A 14,340-nucleotide genomic window follows, 5' to 3' on the forward strand; every position below is an offset into this window, starting at 1 on the left:
CACTATCCATAAAGTATTCATGCTTCACAACAGCATTAATTCCTTAACAAAAAAATGTAGTTAACCAGTTAAAGGCATCCTTGCCAATTGACCAGTGTAAGCTTTAAGACAACGGTATACACACAGTGCTATTTGTTGACACGGTGGCTACCTTTCAAGTGCTTAACAAGGTAGTTTGGACCAGGAGAGTGAGGTGGAGGGAATATAATGCTATTGCCATGCTGCCTAATAGGTGACCGTGTTCTAGCCTGTGTGCAGACTCTGAGTGCTCTGTGATGGTGCTCCACCATCTTTCTACTGACAGAAATACAACCCCCAGTACTTCTGGAAGAATCTAGCTACCTGTCTTACGGCTATGATAATCTAAAAATACAGAGAAAAACACTTTTAAGACCTGTTCTCATTCCATAAACCTGCAAAACAAAACTGAATTAGCAGCATGTTTCAAAGCTTGTCACAGACTTACTCAACAAGGAGTAAACAAGGAACTTCAAAGGTGAGAAGCAATATCTTTAAATAACTGAAAGGTGCATGAAGTAAACAGTTGCTAATTAAATATCTGGGTCATAAACAAAGGAAAGTGCTGGAATTTGTCATCCCCTTTATGTCTGTGAGATAACAGTTGCAATGCTGTACTTAAGTACAGAAGCAGAACAGCTGAGAATCAGTTCTGATTTGAGATCCTATTAACAGCAGGAGATACAAAGCAACCTGTACTGTTTCTGTTGTTGCTGTTTTACAGGGAGGTGGTTTTATTGAAGTTTTACCTTGCTTTGGCTCTGAAACATCAATTTACTGTAGCAAATACAAAATAGGCATCTAGGCACACCAAAGCCCCTCACTGCATTGAAGCTTATTCTGTACATAGTTGAGCACTGACAGTGCAGATGAATATATGATGGAGAGATAGCCTTAGCTTACATAAAGTGAACTTGATCTAATTTTACTGTACGGATTTGTAGATAAAGTGAGATTCACTAAATGAGAATGGAACTCTATTATTAATATTATTATTATTATTATTATTATTATTGTTATTTAATCACAAAGAGAATAATAAATATTTGCAATAAAATACAATCTATAGGGGATGCTATAGTTACTACGCAGCAGGGTTCATATGTAAGGTTTAATAAGGTTATTTTTTTCCTCTAAGTCAGTTCTTGCAGGAACAGGTTGGATTCCATCTAAAATGTGCCAGTAATGTAGCAATGATGTTGCAGGCTCAGTCCTGAATTTTTCTCCTCACGTCTCAAGTACATATCAGTTTCCTTCTTCTGACCTCTTTACATGCCCAGTTTGCAATAAGATCATGATGAAGATACAAGGGAGCAGCCTTGAGTATACATGTGTCCTGCCCTAGCCCTCATTATTCCTAAGCTCCTTGATCTGAGTCTTCTTACTAGATTCTTCCGGTCAGTAAGTTCCACTTACTGTAAGATGCATGACATTTTATGTAACCTTATTTAGCACCACCTTTTTTCCTCATGGTACCAGTGGAGACCTAATGATTCCTAATGGCTTGCTAACATCTGTACAGGAAGTTAAGGATGTGCTCTTATGCAGCTAATTGCACAGAGAGGGATACTTTTATTTTGGTGACTATATATAGAGAAAGCACTGTAATTTTGTCTTCAGTCATATAAATATTCATCTTCATAGCACAATCTCGCTTACCTGGACATATATAGCTTTTAGTAGTAGTGCCAAGTGAGCTATCATGAAAGTTAGAGCACTAACAAGAAGTTCAGCAGAGCCTTCTATTTGTGCAGTTCGAAGATGTGATTGGCACTGCTTTCAGCAACTGTTATTGGGTAACAGTTCTTAATGGGACTAGGATCAATCAAGGTTATTACATTTAGTGTTTGGATTGCATTTTTCCCAGTTACTTTCATCATGGGAAATGACAGCCTCTGGGTGTGTGATGCAAGAAACTGAGGGATGAGGAAATCGGTGCAGGATAATCAAGCCAATAGTGCCTCGTAGATCACAGATTGTTCCCCAAAAGTGACCTCATTGCTGATTTAACAGGAAATGCACTCTTTTGACCAAGGATGGCATTAAAATGGCCATAATAACTGGCAGGATGAAGTTATGTCACTTGGACTTTAGAGAGATATTAGCATTTCAAATGTTTGAATGCAGCCATGGTGGCAAAATTAAGGGGAAAAAGGAAGAAGGCTTGATACTGAGTTCACACCATGCTAGGTAAAAGCAATAAGGACACAGATTTATCCATTTTTTGATTTGCGGGTTGAACCTTGCTGTTGGTCAAAGTTTATTATTATATTAAATACTTATTTCTATTATTATTGTAAGCTTCTTTCCCTTGCCTTGTTACCACGTTCAACTACTTATTTTAATTGCAAAAAGAAAGCTACTGATCTGGGTAAAGGCTATATTGAAATGTGGACAAACATACAAGAGCTCAAGCAGTTACATGAACCACTTAAAAAGCACCCTGTGTCCTTAATGAGCAAGCACAGGGATACAATTAATTGATATTTTATTTGTTAAATGAATTGACCTTTATCCAAGGCAATCTATAAAATTAATTTGGCACTCTGTAGTCCTTGCAGATTGGCAGTCCAATCACACCAGCAGTCCAGGACTTAAAAAAGAAAAAAAAAAAAAAAAGAAAGAAAAGCACAGCAGGCACTTCAATACCCTTTAACCTACCAAAACATGCCCCATGGTATTTCACAATCCACAGAACCGTACCAGCATTTGCAATTGATTACACGTTACAACCACCTTGTGTGACATAGACATTAACTTGTATGGCACCTTAATTTCCCTTGACCTTAGTCCAGTATTGCTTAGGAGAGGGCACTTTTCACTTGTGTGAAATGGTGAAAGAGTCTTTCCACAGAGAAATTTAGCTTCCAAACTGCTTCTCTCTAGTTTCACTGATGTTGTGTCCTGGTGTGAACTTTGTAGTCCCATGCAATGTTGGTAACATTTGCATCTATGTGCTTCTGAATTGAGTGCTGCTTTTCCTTCAGCTTCTTGAACAGGCACAGTTATACCAATTGTTGAAAGCATATTTGAATTTCTTTGCAATGCTGTGGTTTGTAAGCAGGGTTTAGCCTTCAATGGAGAAAGAAAAGACAGAACCTCTCAAAATGCAAGTTGTCAAAAGCATCCTCATGATTGCCTCATCACTGGCAAAGTCAAAGAATATGAATATCAGATATTGTAAGATTTCTGTGCTACAATTTGTAAGTGCTTTGCAGGATGCTCATGCTGTTTCCCAAATCTGTATTACAGTACCTTTCTTAATATACCTCTTTGCTTTTGTGTGAGCACAGTCTATATACATCAGAGTTCTGGTGATACAGTTGGAAATCTTTATCTGGAAGCAATACATCATTTCAGCTGCCCTCCAAGTTTCCAATTGGCAAAGGCATTCTAACTTTTCCTCACCAGCAATAAAAGAAGTACTTGCTAATATTAAGTTATCTGTGCACCTGTAGCAGTCTTGGGAAGTTCTACCTTAGACAGTAATGTAAAGCTTCATCCATAAGACCATGGCTTTCTTGACTTGTGTGCAGTGGCAGAAAAAAATGGTCTTTGTCCAACCTTCGTTATGTCTAGACTGCAAAACAGAACAGACTATTTTCATGATCTCTGTGTGTATTTTCTTTCTATTTTGTAGAGCAAATGAGTCCTCCCTTACCTGTATGAATGACTAGCTACAATCTGAAATTTTAAGACTATGGATAAGAAGAGTAATACCAAAAGATACCTGGTTCTAGCCAGGGAATACCTTCAGTGTGCTAAACCAGCTCTGTGCAACTGATAATGGACAAAAATAATGCTGTCCTGTGTGAGTTTCCAGAAAGAGCATATATACCTATTCCATGAGAGGCATTGTACTGGATTTTCCTGGGATGGAAACAGCCTTCTTCACTGTAGCCATATGTTGATGTGTTCTAGAGGGCTGATCCAATCAGTGCTGATAACATACTGATGGTTTACCTACTGTTGCACACTGCTCACAGTACAGAAGACCTCTATTTCTTACTCCTCTGTCCCAGTGCATAGGCTGATGGTGGGCAGAGCGCTGGGAGAGGACCCAGCTGGGACAGCTGACATGAACTGGCCCAAAGGGTATTCCATACCGCAGGATATCATGCTAAACTAAAAGGAGATTTTCCCAAAGTAGCTGTTGCCTAAGAAATGCTGATCTACTGATAGCTAGTAATTGTCTTTGTATGACTTCTTCTTTCTCCCTTCTCACTTACAAAACTGATTTAATTTTGTCCCATGAACTTTTTTTACCTGTGTTTTTGCCCTTTGATTCTCTCCCTCATCCCTCTGTGGGGGAGTGAGGAGCTGGATAGGGACTTATCTGCCAGTAGAGGTAAATGCACTGCAGGTATCCAAACTCTTTCTGTCTGTATTTCTGTCTATCTCTTAGATATGCTGCAGTTTAGAATCCTAATACTGTTCAGAGAATGGATACAAACACAGAATGGAGAAGTGTGAACATGGCTTGGCAGCACTGGTCAAAACAGTGACAATAAAGGAAGTGTAATCTGCCACTTCTGAGTGTGCAGGCCACATGTGAATATCTCCATATTCATGTATGTATCAACATGTGAATATCTCCATATTCATGTATGTATCATTTCTAAAGCATGCAATTTCATTTTGTTTCAGTTTAGAAATACCTACTTGGAAAAAAAAAAAAAAAAGAAAAAAAAAGTATAGCAACTGTAACTGAAAAGAACACAAGTGTTACCAGGTAATTCATATGGGGCAATAATAAAACTGTTGACTTAGATTCTGGGAGAACTCCAAACCCTACAATGACTGGTCACCAAACTCTGTGGTCTTATTGAGCATTATAACTGCAACAGTGCTGGGGAATGGAATTTTTATAAGATGCCCTGTGGCTTTCTGACAGGCTGAGCAGGCATTATGTTTTGAAAAATTACACGTATCCAAGAGAAGAACAGCTGGAGTTACCTCTACTCACCAATATTGGCCAGTGAAATTCAAAATGATGAATTGCTCAAATTTGGTTTCAGTCGTTATTAACCATACTTAATAGTGCTTTTAATCAAATAGACTTGTTATAAAAACTATGTAAATTCAAGGAAGAAAAAAATCTTTAGAGATCAGGATAATTATTTATTAAAGACAATTCTGGGCATATTGTCAAAAGCTGTTAACTAATCAATATCATTTTGAGGTAAGTATCTGGGGTTATAATTTTGATGTCTATACAAATTTGGGGAATGCTCCCATCTTGATGACACTAGAAAATGTGAAATTATATAAATACTGGAGCTTTCTAGGTCCCCTGTCTGAAGTCAGTGAAGTTACTCTGACTTCAATCTTAACAAAGATTGAAGTGACAAAAGATTTTGACCTAATTTGATAGGAAGCATGTTCAGAGGAAATATTTAATTTTCAGAGATGATAAATACCTCAGAATGTAGAGTTCAGTTGTCTTCCCCAGACTGAAAGACTCCTGTTCATTGTACAGCCAGCTGAGATTTTAAAAATGCCTATAGCTACATATGGGAAGTATTAAATCACCAAACCACAATGAGACATTAAAATGCAAAATATTCAACATCCATCTATTTCTTGATTGGTTTTTCAAAACTGTATAACTTACAGAGAAATGAAAATGAACGAAATCATTTTAGAGCCATAACTCATTTGAGAGTAGAATAATTCAGTCCTTTTTTTTCCCCAGGTTTTCAGATCAATATTGCATTTCCAAGTTAATGACATCTCTAATGCCAATAATACTTTTTAGTCACTGAATATGCCATGAATTACTTTTTTCAGCTCTACAAATGGCTTTGAATACAAAGAAAAAATGAGAATAACAATGTGTAACAGTGTTGATCTGCAAGAAGCACTGTTAACATACTAAACTAAACCAAATCTGACTTTAATTCAGCTTTTACCTTCATGACTGCTCAGATTTACTAGGAGGGCTTTGGAGGCAAGCAATCAGCTTGTTTTTCCTGTCGTCAGGGCAGTGTGTGGGATGGCTGCTCCCTGTAGGCCAGAGAGCCTGGGACTGGTAGGACAGGGCACCGTTAGCCAGGACATGTCCCACCAGCCGCAAACAATAGTGTAGGGCAGGTTGGCAGGACAGCTGGAGAGACAGGCTAAGATCAGGCTGGGTCATCAGCCCTAAGATAAAGGCAGCAAGGATTAGTCCCAGTCCCAATGCTGAGTAAAAATTGTGGAGCTGCTTGTATGAACATTAAAAAGATGGACTGGCATTATTGGCAGGAGTAGAAATGAGCAGTGTGGAGATTCATCTTTCTTTTACTCAAATGGGAAATCAAGCTCCCTTTTGAGGGACCTTTCCCAAGTGGTGAAGGAGAAGGAATCAGCAGGGAGAGGGAACTGAATTTCTCTCAGCATTTTGAAAGCACAAGAGAGGAAAAAATTCTTTTGCTAACTATGAAGGAAAGAAAGCCTGGATAGATGATGCAGGAGTGGAAAGAATGTCTCGAAGATTATATAAAACAAGATCTATTACAGTTTTAGGTGTGACCTTATTAAAAACTCTGAGAGGGAGGACCAATTAGGGCTCATTATGGAGTTGTGGCTGAACTAAGTGACAGTGACAGTGTTACTGGTGTTCTCCATCTAAAGAAAATTTTGCAAGCCTACATAACATTGAATTAGTGTAGAGTTTTAAAACAATGACTGCAAGCGATCATGCCATTAACAGAATTTAATATCACTTAGATGCAGACCAGCATTTTTCTGTTGTTTGTACATGCAAAGATAGTTTAGTTTCAGACAGCATGGGTTTAAATTTAATGCTTGAGAAAAGAACAGTGTGAGATCAATGACTGTCATCCAATGGAAAGCGATAAACACATTTCCCCTCCAAGATTATGTGTCTAAACAATGTTTTTATATCTCTACAGAAAATAAATGCAACTCATGGCTAATCTGAAAATGCAGTTGACTCCTACACTAGGGACTGACATTAATTTGGTGGTGTTTACAAACTTAGGATTTGTTTCTGATACACTGCTGTACTAAAAAGAAACCAGATGCATTAACAGCTTGAGTCACATGCAAATGACACGTTTCTCCTTACAATATAGTAGTAAACAAACATTATAAATAAGAAACCACGCTGATTCATTCTCCAAGGAATAGTGATTATATGAATAAGGTCACATCTTCATTTATAAGCAGGACACCTCAATTATTTCTATAGTTGAATAATAGAATTGTTAGAGTTGGAAGGGACTATTGAAGGCCATCTAGTCAATCTCCCCAGTGAACAGGGACACCACAGCTAGATTCGATTGTCCTGGGCCTGATCCAGCCTTGCCTTGAAAGTCTCCAGGGATGGAGCATCAACCACATCACTGGGAAGCCTGTTCCAGTGCCTCACCACTATCACTGTAAAAGATTTTTTCCTTATATCTAACCTAAATCTCCCCTCTTTAAGCTGGAAACCAGACACTGAGCCATTGGCCACCACTCTCTGGACTTGATCCTACAACTTTTTTTTTTCCATCAAACAGTCCACCCATCAAATCCATATCTTTCCGATTTGGAGAGAAGGATGGTATGAGGTACCATGTCAAAGGCCTTACTGAAGTTGAGATAGGTGACATCAGTGGCTTTTCTCTTGTCCATTATTGCAGTTGCACCACAATAGAAGGCCAGTAGGTTGGTCAAGTAGGATCTGCCCCTGGTGAAGCCATGCTGGTTCTCCCATATCATCTCCCTGCCTTCCATGTGCCTTAGCATATCTTCCAGGAGGATCTGTTCCACAATCTTTCCTGGCACAGAGATGAGACTGACAGGTCAGTGGTTCCTGGGGTCATCCTTTTAACCCTTTTTAAAACGGGGTGAAATGTTACTTTTATTCCAGTCACTAGGGCTTTCACCTGATTGCCATGACTTTTCAAATATCATTGAAAGTAACCTGGCAACTACATCAACTAATTCCCTCAGGACTCTGAAATGCATCCCATTGGGACCCATAGAATTGTGGGTGTTCAGGTTCCTCACATGGTCACAAACTTGATTTTCACTTTACAGTGAGGGGGACTTTGCTTCCCCAGTCCCTTCCTGACAAACCAAATGTTTAAGAGCTCTGTGGTGAGCAGTTATCAGGGAAGTCTGAATTAAAATATTAAGTACCTCAACCACCTTCTTGTCAGATGTTACCAGTAGGCATGTTTAAAAGTGCTACTCAATCAGTACATTGTCATCTATTTCACTTTGCATTGGAGTAAGTAAGTTTAGCTAATGTAAGATTTTGATGAATTCAGTTAGTGCATTTATCACAAACCCGTCTGTCAGAATCAGCCATGTAAGACCAAATCTGAAGGAAGCAAATGAGCTGACAAAATGGCAAGAATGTGGAGGAACTGTCACCACAGTGTCTGGTTCTGTTGAAAAACATTAGTCAGGGGAAAATGAAGTTCAGAATTAAAACTTTTTGTCAAGTGACTGTGGACTCAAACTCCTGAATTATGTCTTTTGTGGGGTTATAGCTTCAGAATTCCTGGCTTTAACAGACTTTTATTGGCTTCACTGAATCAAGGAAGTGTTTACACAGTTTTTGAGATACAGCACTTTTAACTTTCTGGCTTCACTGAGACATAGACTCAAAAGCTATACCGAGAATCTGATTTTTACTTACACCCTCGATATTAGGTGGATTTCTCTGCAATGTTGTAAATCAAAGTCATAGTTGCTTCTCTCATCTTTTTTTTTTTTTTTCCCTATCATTTGTAGATTTTGGCTAATCACTTAGTCTTGGCAGCTGTTTCTTTTGTTGACTTCAAAGATATATTCCGGTATGACAGTAGTACAGTTACTGGGGATTTCACAGCATTCTGGAACAAAATAACTCACTGCTGTTTGCTCGTGTTATTTGCAGTTTGAATGCCTGATGCTTAAAGGAACATTGTACAACATATAAACTAGTATAGTTACCCTACAGTGTCATTCCTGATTATCTATACATCATTCTGCCTTATTACTAAAGAAATTTGCTATGTAATCATCTTATTAGCATTCATGAAATCCTCATGGATATTCTTTCCCTGAAATAGTGACCATGGCTACAATTGGAATAGAAACACAAAAAATAAAGATGAGCAGAAATTTAATACAAATTCACAAAAGGTTGGTGAACTTCCACATTATGAACACTTTAGTGAGGTTAAATGTCAGGACTTCAGTTGTATGATTAGTAATATTTTCATTCTGAAGGGAAAAAAATTAGAATTCAAAGCACAGCATTTCGAATATGTATATTGAATTAGTAAGATGAGGCAAAAGGGCTCACTAAGGTAACTGAAAAAGCCATTTGCATATATTATGTTTCTGCTGCACAAAGTTCTTTCACTGTGTGAATCATCAAGCACTGGGAGTTCTAAAGAAGATCTTTAACAGTTATTTTCTTGAAAGAGTGGTCTGGAGAATTAGAGAAACTCAAATCTAATTGAATGTAGCTGATGTTATGCTTAAGAGTGTTCCAGCATTCAGCTGTAAGACCTTATTAGATGTTTTTGTCTCAGATATGATGATGTTGCCACCACTGTGTAAGGCAGAGACAACTTTAAAATAAATTAATCTATTTTTTATTTTTTTTTTTATAACAGTCAGAAGTTTTCCATTGCAAGGAACATTTTCCACATCTTAGTTATCCCTGTGATTTATTTTCTCTAAATACTACAGTATTTATCTATTACTCTTCTTGAGATTAAGATACATGACTCAAGTGGCATTAGCATGAATATGAACAATAGTGATGTTTTAACCTAGACAATATGAGTTCCAAAATACACAAGCATCATTTCCCTATTGCCATTTCCTCATAAACATGCTTACAGGGTGCAAAAGGCACAGTGCAGTACATAGTTTTATTAAGACATACACTTCTCAGCATATAGCCTTGTCCTATAAGCAGAATATCCAACATACCTCGCATAAAGTGACTATGCACCGCTAGTTTGGTTGCTATTTTCCCCCCTCCTCTTGTGGATAGCTTATCCAACAGTCTCCTTTGACTTTTGTCAGTAGTCTTTTGTTTCAATTGCATTGTAGTTCTCCAATCTCATTCATAAATCTTATTAGTGATTTTGTATTGTTTTGGGTAAAAATGACTCAGTTCTGAGTACTCTCAGAGTCATAATTTGGCTGAGGCTGACAAGGACCTCTGGAGGTCATCAATTCATCTCCTGTCCATGCAGGGACACTCTGTGCTGCCCCGGACCACATCCATGTGGCTTTTAGAAGATCTCCAAGGACACTAAAAACTCTCTGGGTATCCTGTGCCATTGCTCAATAACTTGCAGAGAAAAAGTTTCCTGAGGTTCAGATAGCATTCAAACTGAAACTGTATTTCATTTTGTGCCCATTGCCACTTGTTCTCTTTCCGAGCACCACTGAAAAGAGCCTGTCTCCATCCTCTTTGCACCCTTCCTTCAGGTATTTAAAGGCCTTCTGTTCTCTAGATTGAATTGTCCCAGCCTTTCCTCACATTTGAGATGTTCCAATTCCTGTACTAGAATGCAGATGAATAAGTTAGGTGCCATTATCAATAGGCAAGTGTTTCACTGTTACACTTCCTGTTTAAAATACATATAAACAGGCTGCTTTCTGGGGCAGCTTTGTGTTTGGAAGAGGTCTGCCTTTAGAGAATATTAACCTTTCTGCAAATCTGATCAAAAGAGGTGGTGATGAAGCTTGTAGGAATCCATCTTGGAAAAGTCACGATGCCATCTCCTTTGGTGAAAGGTTCACACCCAATTTATCTTTGACCCGTGAGAGTCTCTGCAATCACTCCAAATCCTGAGCATTGGTGACTAACAGTTCTTGGGAATTTCTGTAGGTAAGGAAACTTTTCTCACCCTGAAGTAATGAGCTGGCTTCGGTTACTCTTGTCTTTGTTGCATCATCTGACATATAATGAGACACCAAAAATGAGCAGGTAGCCTTAAGTACTCAGGAAAACCCAGTTAATGCATTATTTCTCTTCTGCAACAGAGCTTACCACAAATACTTCAGATCTCTTGTTCCTTGCATAGACTTCCTCTCCAAGCATAAATCCACACCCAAGGCCACACTCTTATCTCCAAGTCTTTGTTAACTAGAGACAAGAAATCCAAGAGACAAATTAGCAATGCGGAAAAACAAGGCTAAGGATTTTTCTCCTTAGAAGCAGTGAAGTTGTCTTCAGAAAAGCCTTAATTGCATTGAGTATAAAGTTGTCTAATTTATTACAGAGTTCTCTTTAAAACAAAAGAACGATAAGTTTTAAGACGAGGAGTAGCAGCTTGTAACTGTTAATAACAGCTGTATCTTATGTGCCCTCAGTTCTCAACTTTCACTAATATAATTCTATCAACTTCATTGGGAACTTTCACTTGTGTAAAAGGGCAATTACGTGCATTGTTATTCAAACCTATTTCAAATCTTGTAGCATATAATTATCAAAGGGACGATTGTGACTCTTCAGTTTAAGAGTAATTGCTGCAGTGGATTCAATTATGTTTTGCAAGCCAGTGATTTGTCTTACAAAAATCCTGAGCTTGTCCTCTAACCAAAATCTTCATAGTGGTCTCAGTAGCAATAATCAAAACTATACAGTGTGGTTGTACTTGGTGTAACATTTAACACAGATAGTGTCAAATGCAAACATTCGGTTCTCTTTGGTTGTACTGTTGGGTATGATCTCATTGGCTAATAATCTTTTTTTATTTTTCTTGGACTCTCTCATGTTTATTTATCATACCCAGCAGCTTTAATTTAAGTCCTGACATTGTTGCACTGTGTGCTTTACAAGCTTTGTCTCACGGGAACTGCAGTCCAACTGTGTACAACTGGGAAAATGTTCATAAGGGAGTAAAAGACAGTGGTGTAGGTTGTCCAAACTCATACAGCAGCTTTGAATTGAAAATTGAATTGGCCCTGTTTTGTTCTCTATCTCTTTGGTGCATATGCCTCCCAACACAGATGTTTTTTTCACCTTGATCTCAGTGGATTTTACTTTGAATGAAAGGTATGAGTTCTATTTGTGCTGCTGACACAGAATATCCATTATTCTTTCCTTAGCCTTAATAATGGAAATGAACTAGAAAGCTTCAGTAGGACTGAAAACTTTTTAAAGTTCCATATACAGATTAACCTTCAGAATCCTGCTTGCTTAGGATATTGTTGTTTTGTATTGACTGTAAACTGTTTTTATTACTTAAGTGATTAGTTGCAACATCTTCGTTATCACTTCGATGGAAAGTGTTTTAACTAAGCACAATTTTCAAAAACTATTTCCTAAATTCAAAACCAGCATGAATTAATAATCTGCCACATTAAGCACCTCTGTCTTTTCTTTCTTTTTTTTTTTTTTTTTTGTCAAATACAGCATTCTAAAGCTAGACAAATTCTTCATTCTTTCAGCTTTAAAGTAAGAGAAACCCAGTTTAAGTCACTTATTCTTCTGGTGAAAGACTAATTTAAACAGATCTAATCAGTTATTTGTTCTTTTGCAAGAAAACAGTAGATGTTTTTTACTTTCTGGTGTTGATAAACACAACAGATGAACAACACAGTAGATGAATTTTTACTTTCTGGTGCTGATAAACTATTTAAAAGTCATTGTGTAGTATCTCTCACTGAAAGAAAATCAGTGATCTCATTATTTCCTTATTTTGTTCCTGATGTGTACCCAGTTAAAATAGATCTTCACATTCCTTTGATTTAAAACTCTGTAAGATCATTACATCATCTCCTATCAAGGTAAAGTTCTAAGCATGTGTTGATTCTTATTTAAGTAGATTAACTTCATCTGCCTGTCCCCATGAAGATACAGGTTTCTGTAGGATCAAAGCCTGTGTTGATATTCTGGAATACTCTTACTGAGAGCAATGTGTTTTTGTTCACTCCAAGCTTATAGTAGTTAGTTTCTGCCTGACATCAGTAGCCCAGCATCTTTTGCTTTTGAATGTTTGCATTAGCAACATGGAACTTGCCATAATTATTTCAGCTAAATCATTTGCTAGGGCTGGAATGCCTCTTTTCTAATCTGTTCTGTATGTTTTCCTTTTCTTTGCTGGAGAAGAAACAAAACTATGAAAATAAATGGCCTTCTCTTACTTTGATATTGAATTCGTTTGGTCCCTTATATAGTACAGAAACAACTCAAAGAAAATTCTATTTTCTTTGGTATGAGTAATGTGCATAAAGCACATTCTTCTAAGCATAAAGCTAAGTCTGACTGTAATGTTTATCATATCTAGAACACAAATTTCAGAGCTACTATTGATGGATGAGAAATGGAGGTATGCAGGAAGTCACGGTTTTTCTTTTCAGTTCTTACAGTGTTCTTACTAATTTGGCTCCTCTTAAAAAAGGAGATCATAAATCATGAAAATACTTGCATATGTACCCGCTTTTAGCATGAGATTCAAAACTATTGATTTCAGTTGTTCCATTAGAATGAAAAAGCACCACCTAAAATAAGGCCTAGTCCTTGGTCTAATCTTGTTTACTTTCATTATGTCATGTTTCTTTAAACACAGTGGGCAACTGCTTTATTTCAAAACCCATGTGTCTGTGATACTCCAGCCTCTACAAGTCATGTCTATGCTTTTGATTAATCATGCTTGCAATTCTTGCCACTACCTTTCTCCTTCAAGCTATAGAGGCTACAATTAGACCTAGAACCCCAAATCTTAAAATCACTACACTCGCTATTAACCTTCTTTGATTATTTTATGTGCCAGTTATTCAGCCCTTGAATTTTAGCTCCATTTTGATGTTCATATTGCTAGAAGTGCTCCAGCCAAGCCATAAAATACTTGTGAAAGGACAGTGTTTTTCTATCAGTAGTAATTCTGTAGCTGGATGAGACGGGTGTGTTATAGTAGGTTGTGTCCAAGGCTAAGACTTGAGGCTTAGAATGGTGAGCAGTGAAAAATTATGACTGAATACTGCAAGACATACAGAAACCAAAGCCAGCAAGTTGTTTATTTGCTGATAAATCCTGAAGAAAAGGTTAAGGCTAGCTGTGAAATCTTGCAAGGTGCATGTGGAAACAATGAGGACAAGTGCTTTTGCATTGCCAAAAGCTTTCTGTTCTGACACAATAATGTTATTTACTATTTGTGTTGTGCCTAAGGTAGTCTGGGATAAAATAAAAGTCAGACTCCCTACCCAGGAAAAGAGAACCTACCTGATCTTCCAGGTCAAAATTATGCCTATATGTGTCTGAGAATCTAGTCAGTAGTTATCACGCAGACAGGCATGGAAATTCATGTTACTTATATAGCCACATGACTGATAAGAAAGTTTCATATTTCTTTAATGCTCACTGAGCTG

Source organism: Coturnix japonica, chromosome 3, assembly GCF_001577835.2.
Source record: "Coturnix japonica isolate 7356 chromosome 3, Coturnix japonica 2.1, whole genome shotgun sequence".
Taxonomy (NCBI): Eukaryota; Metazoa; Chordata; class Aves; order Galliformes; family Phasianidae; genus Coturnix; species Coturnix japonica.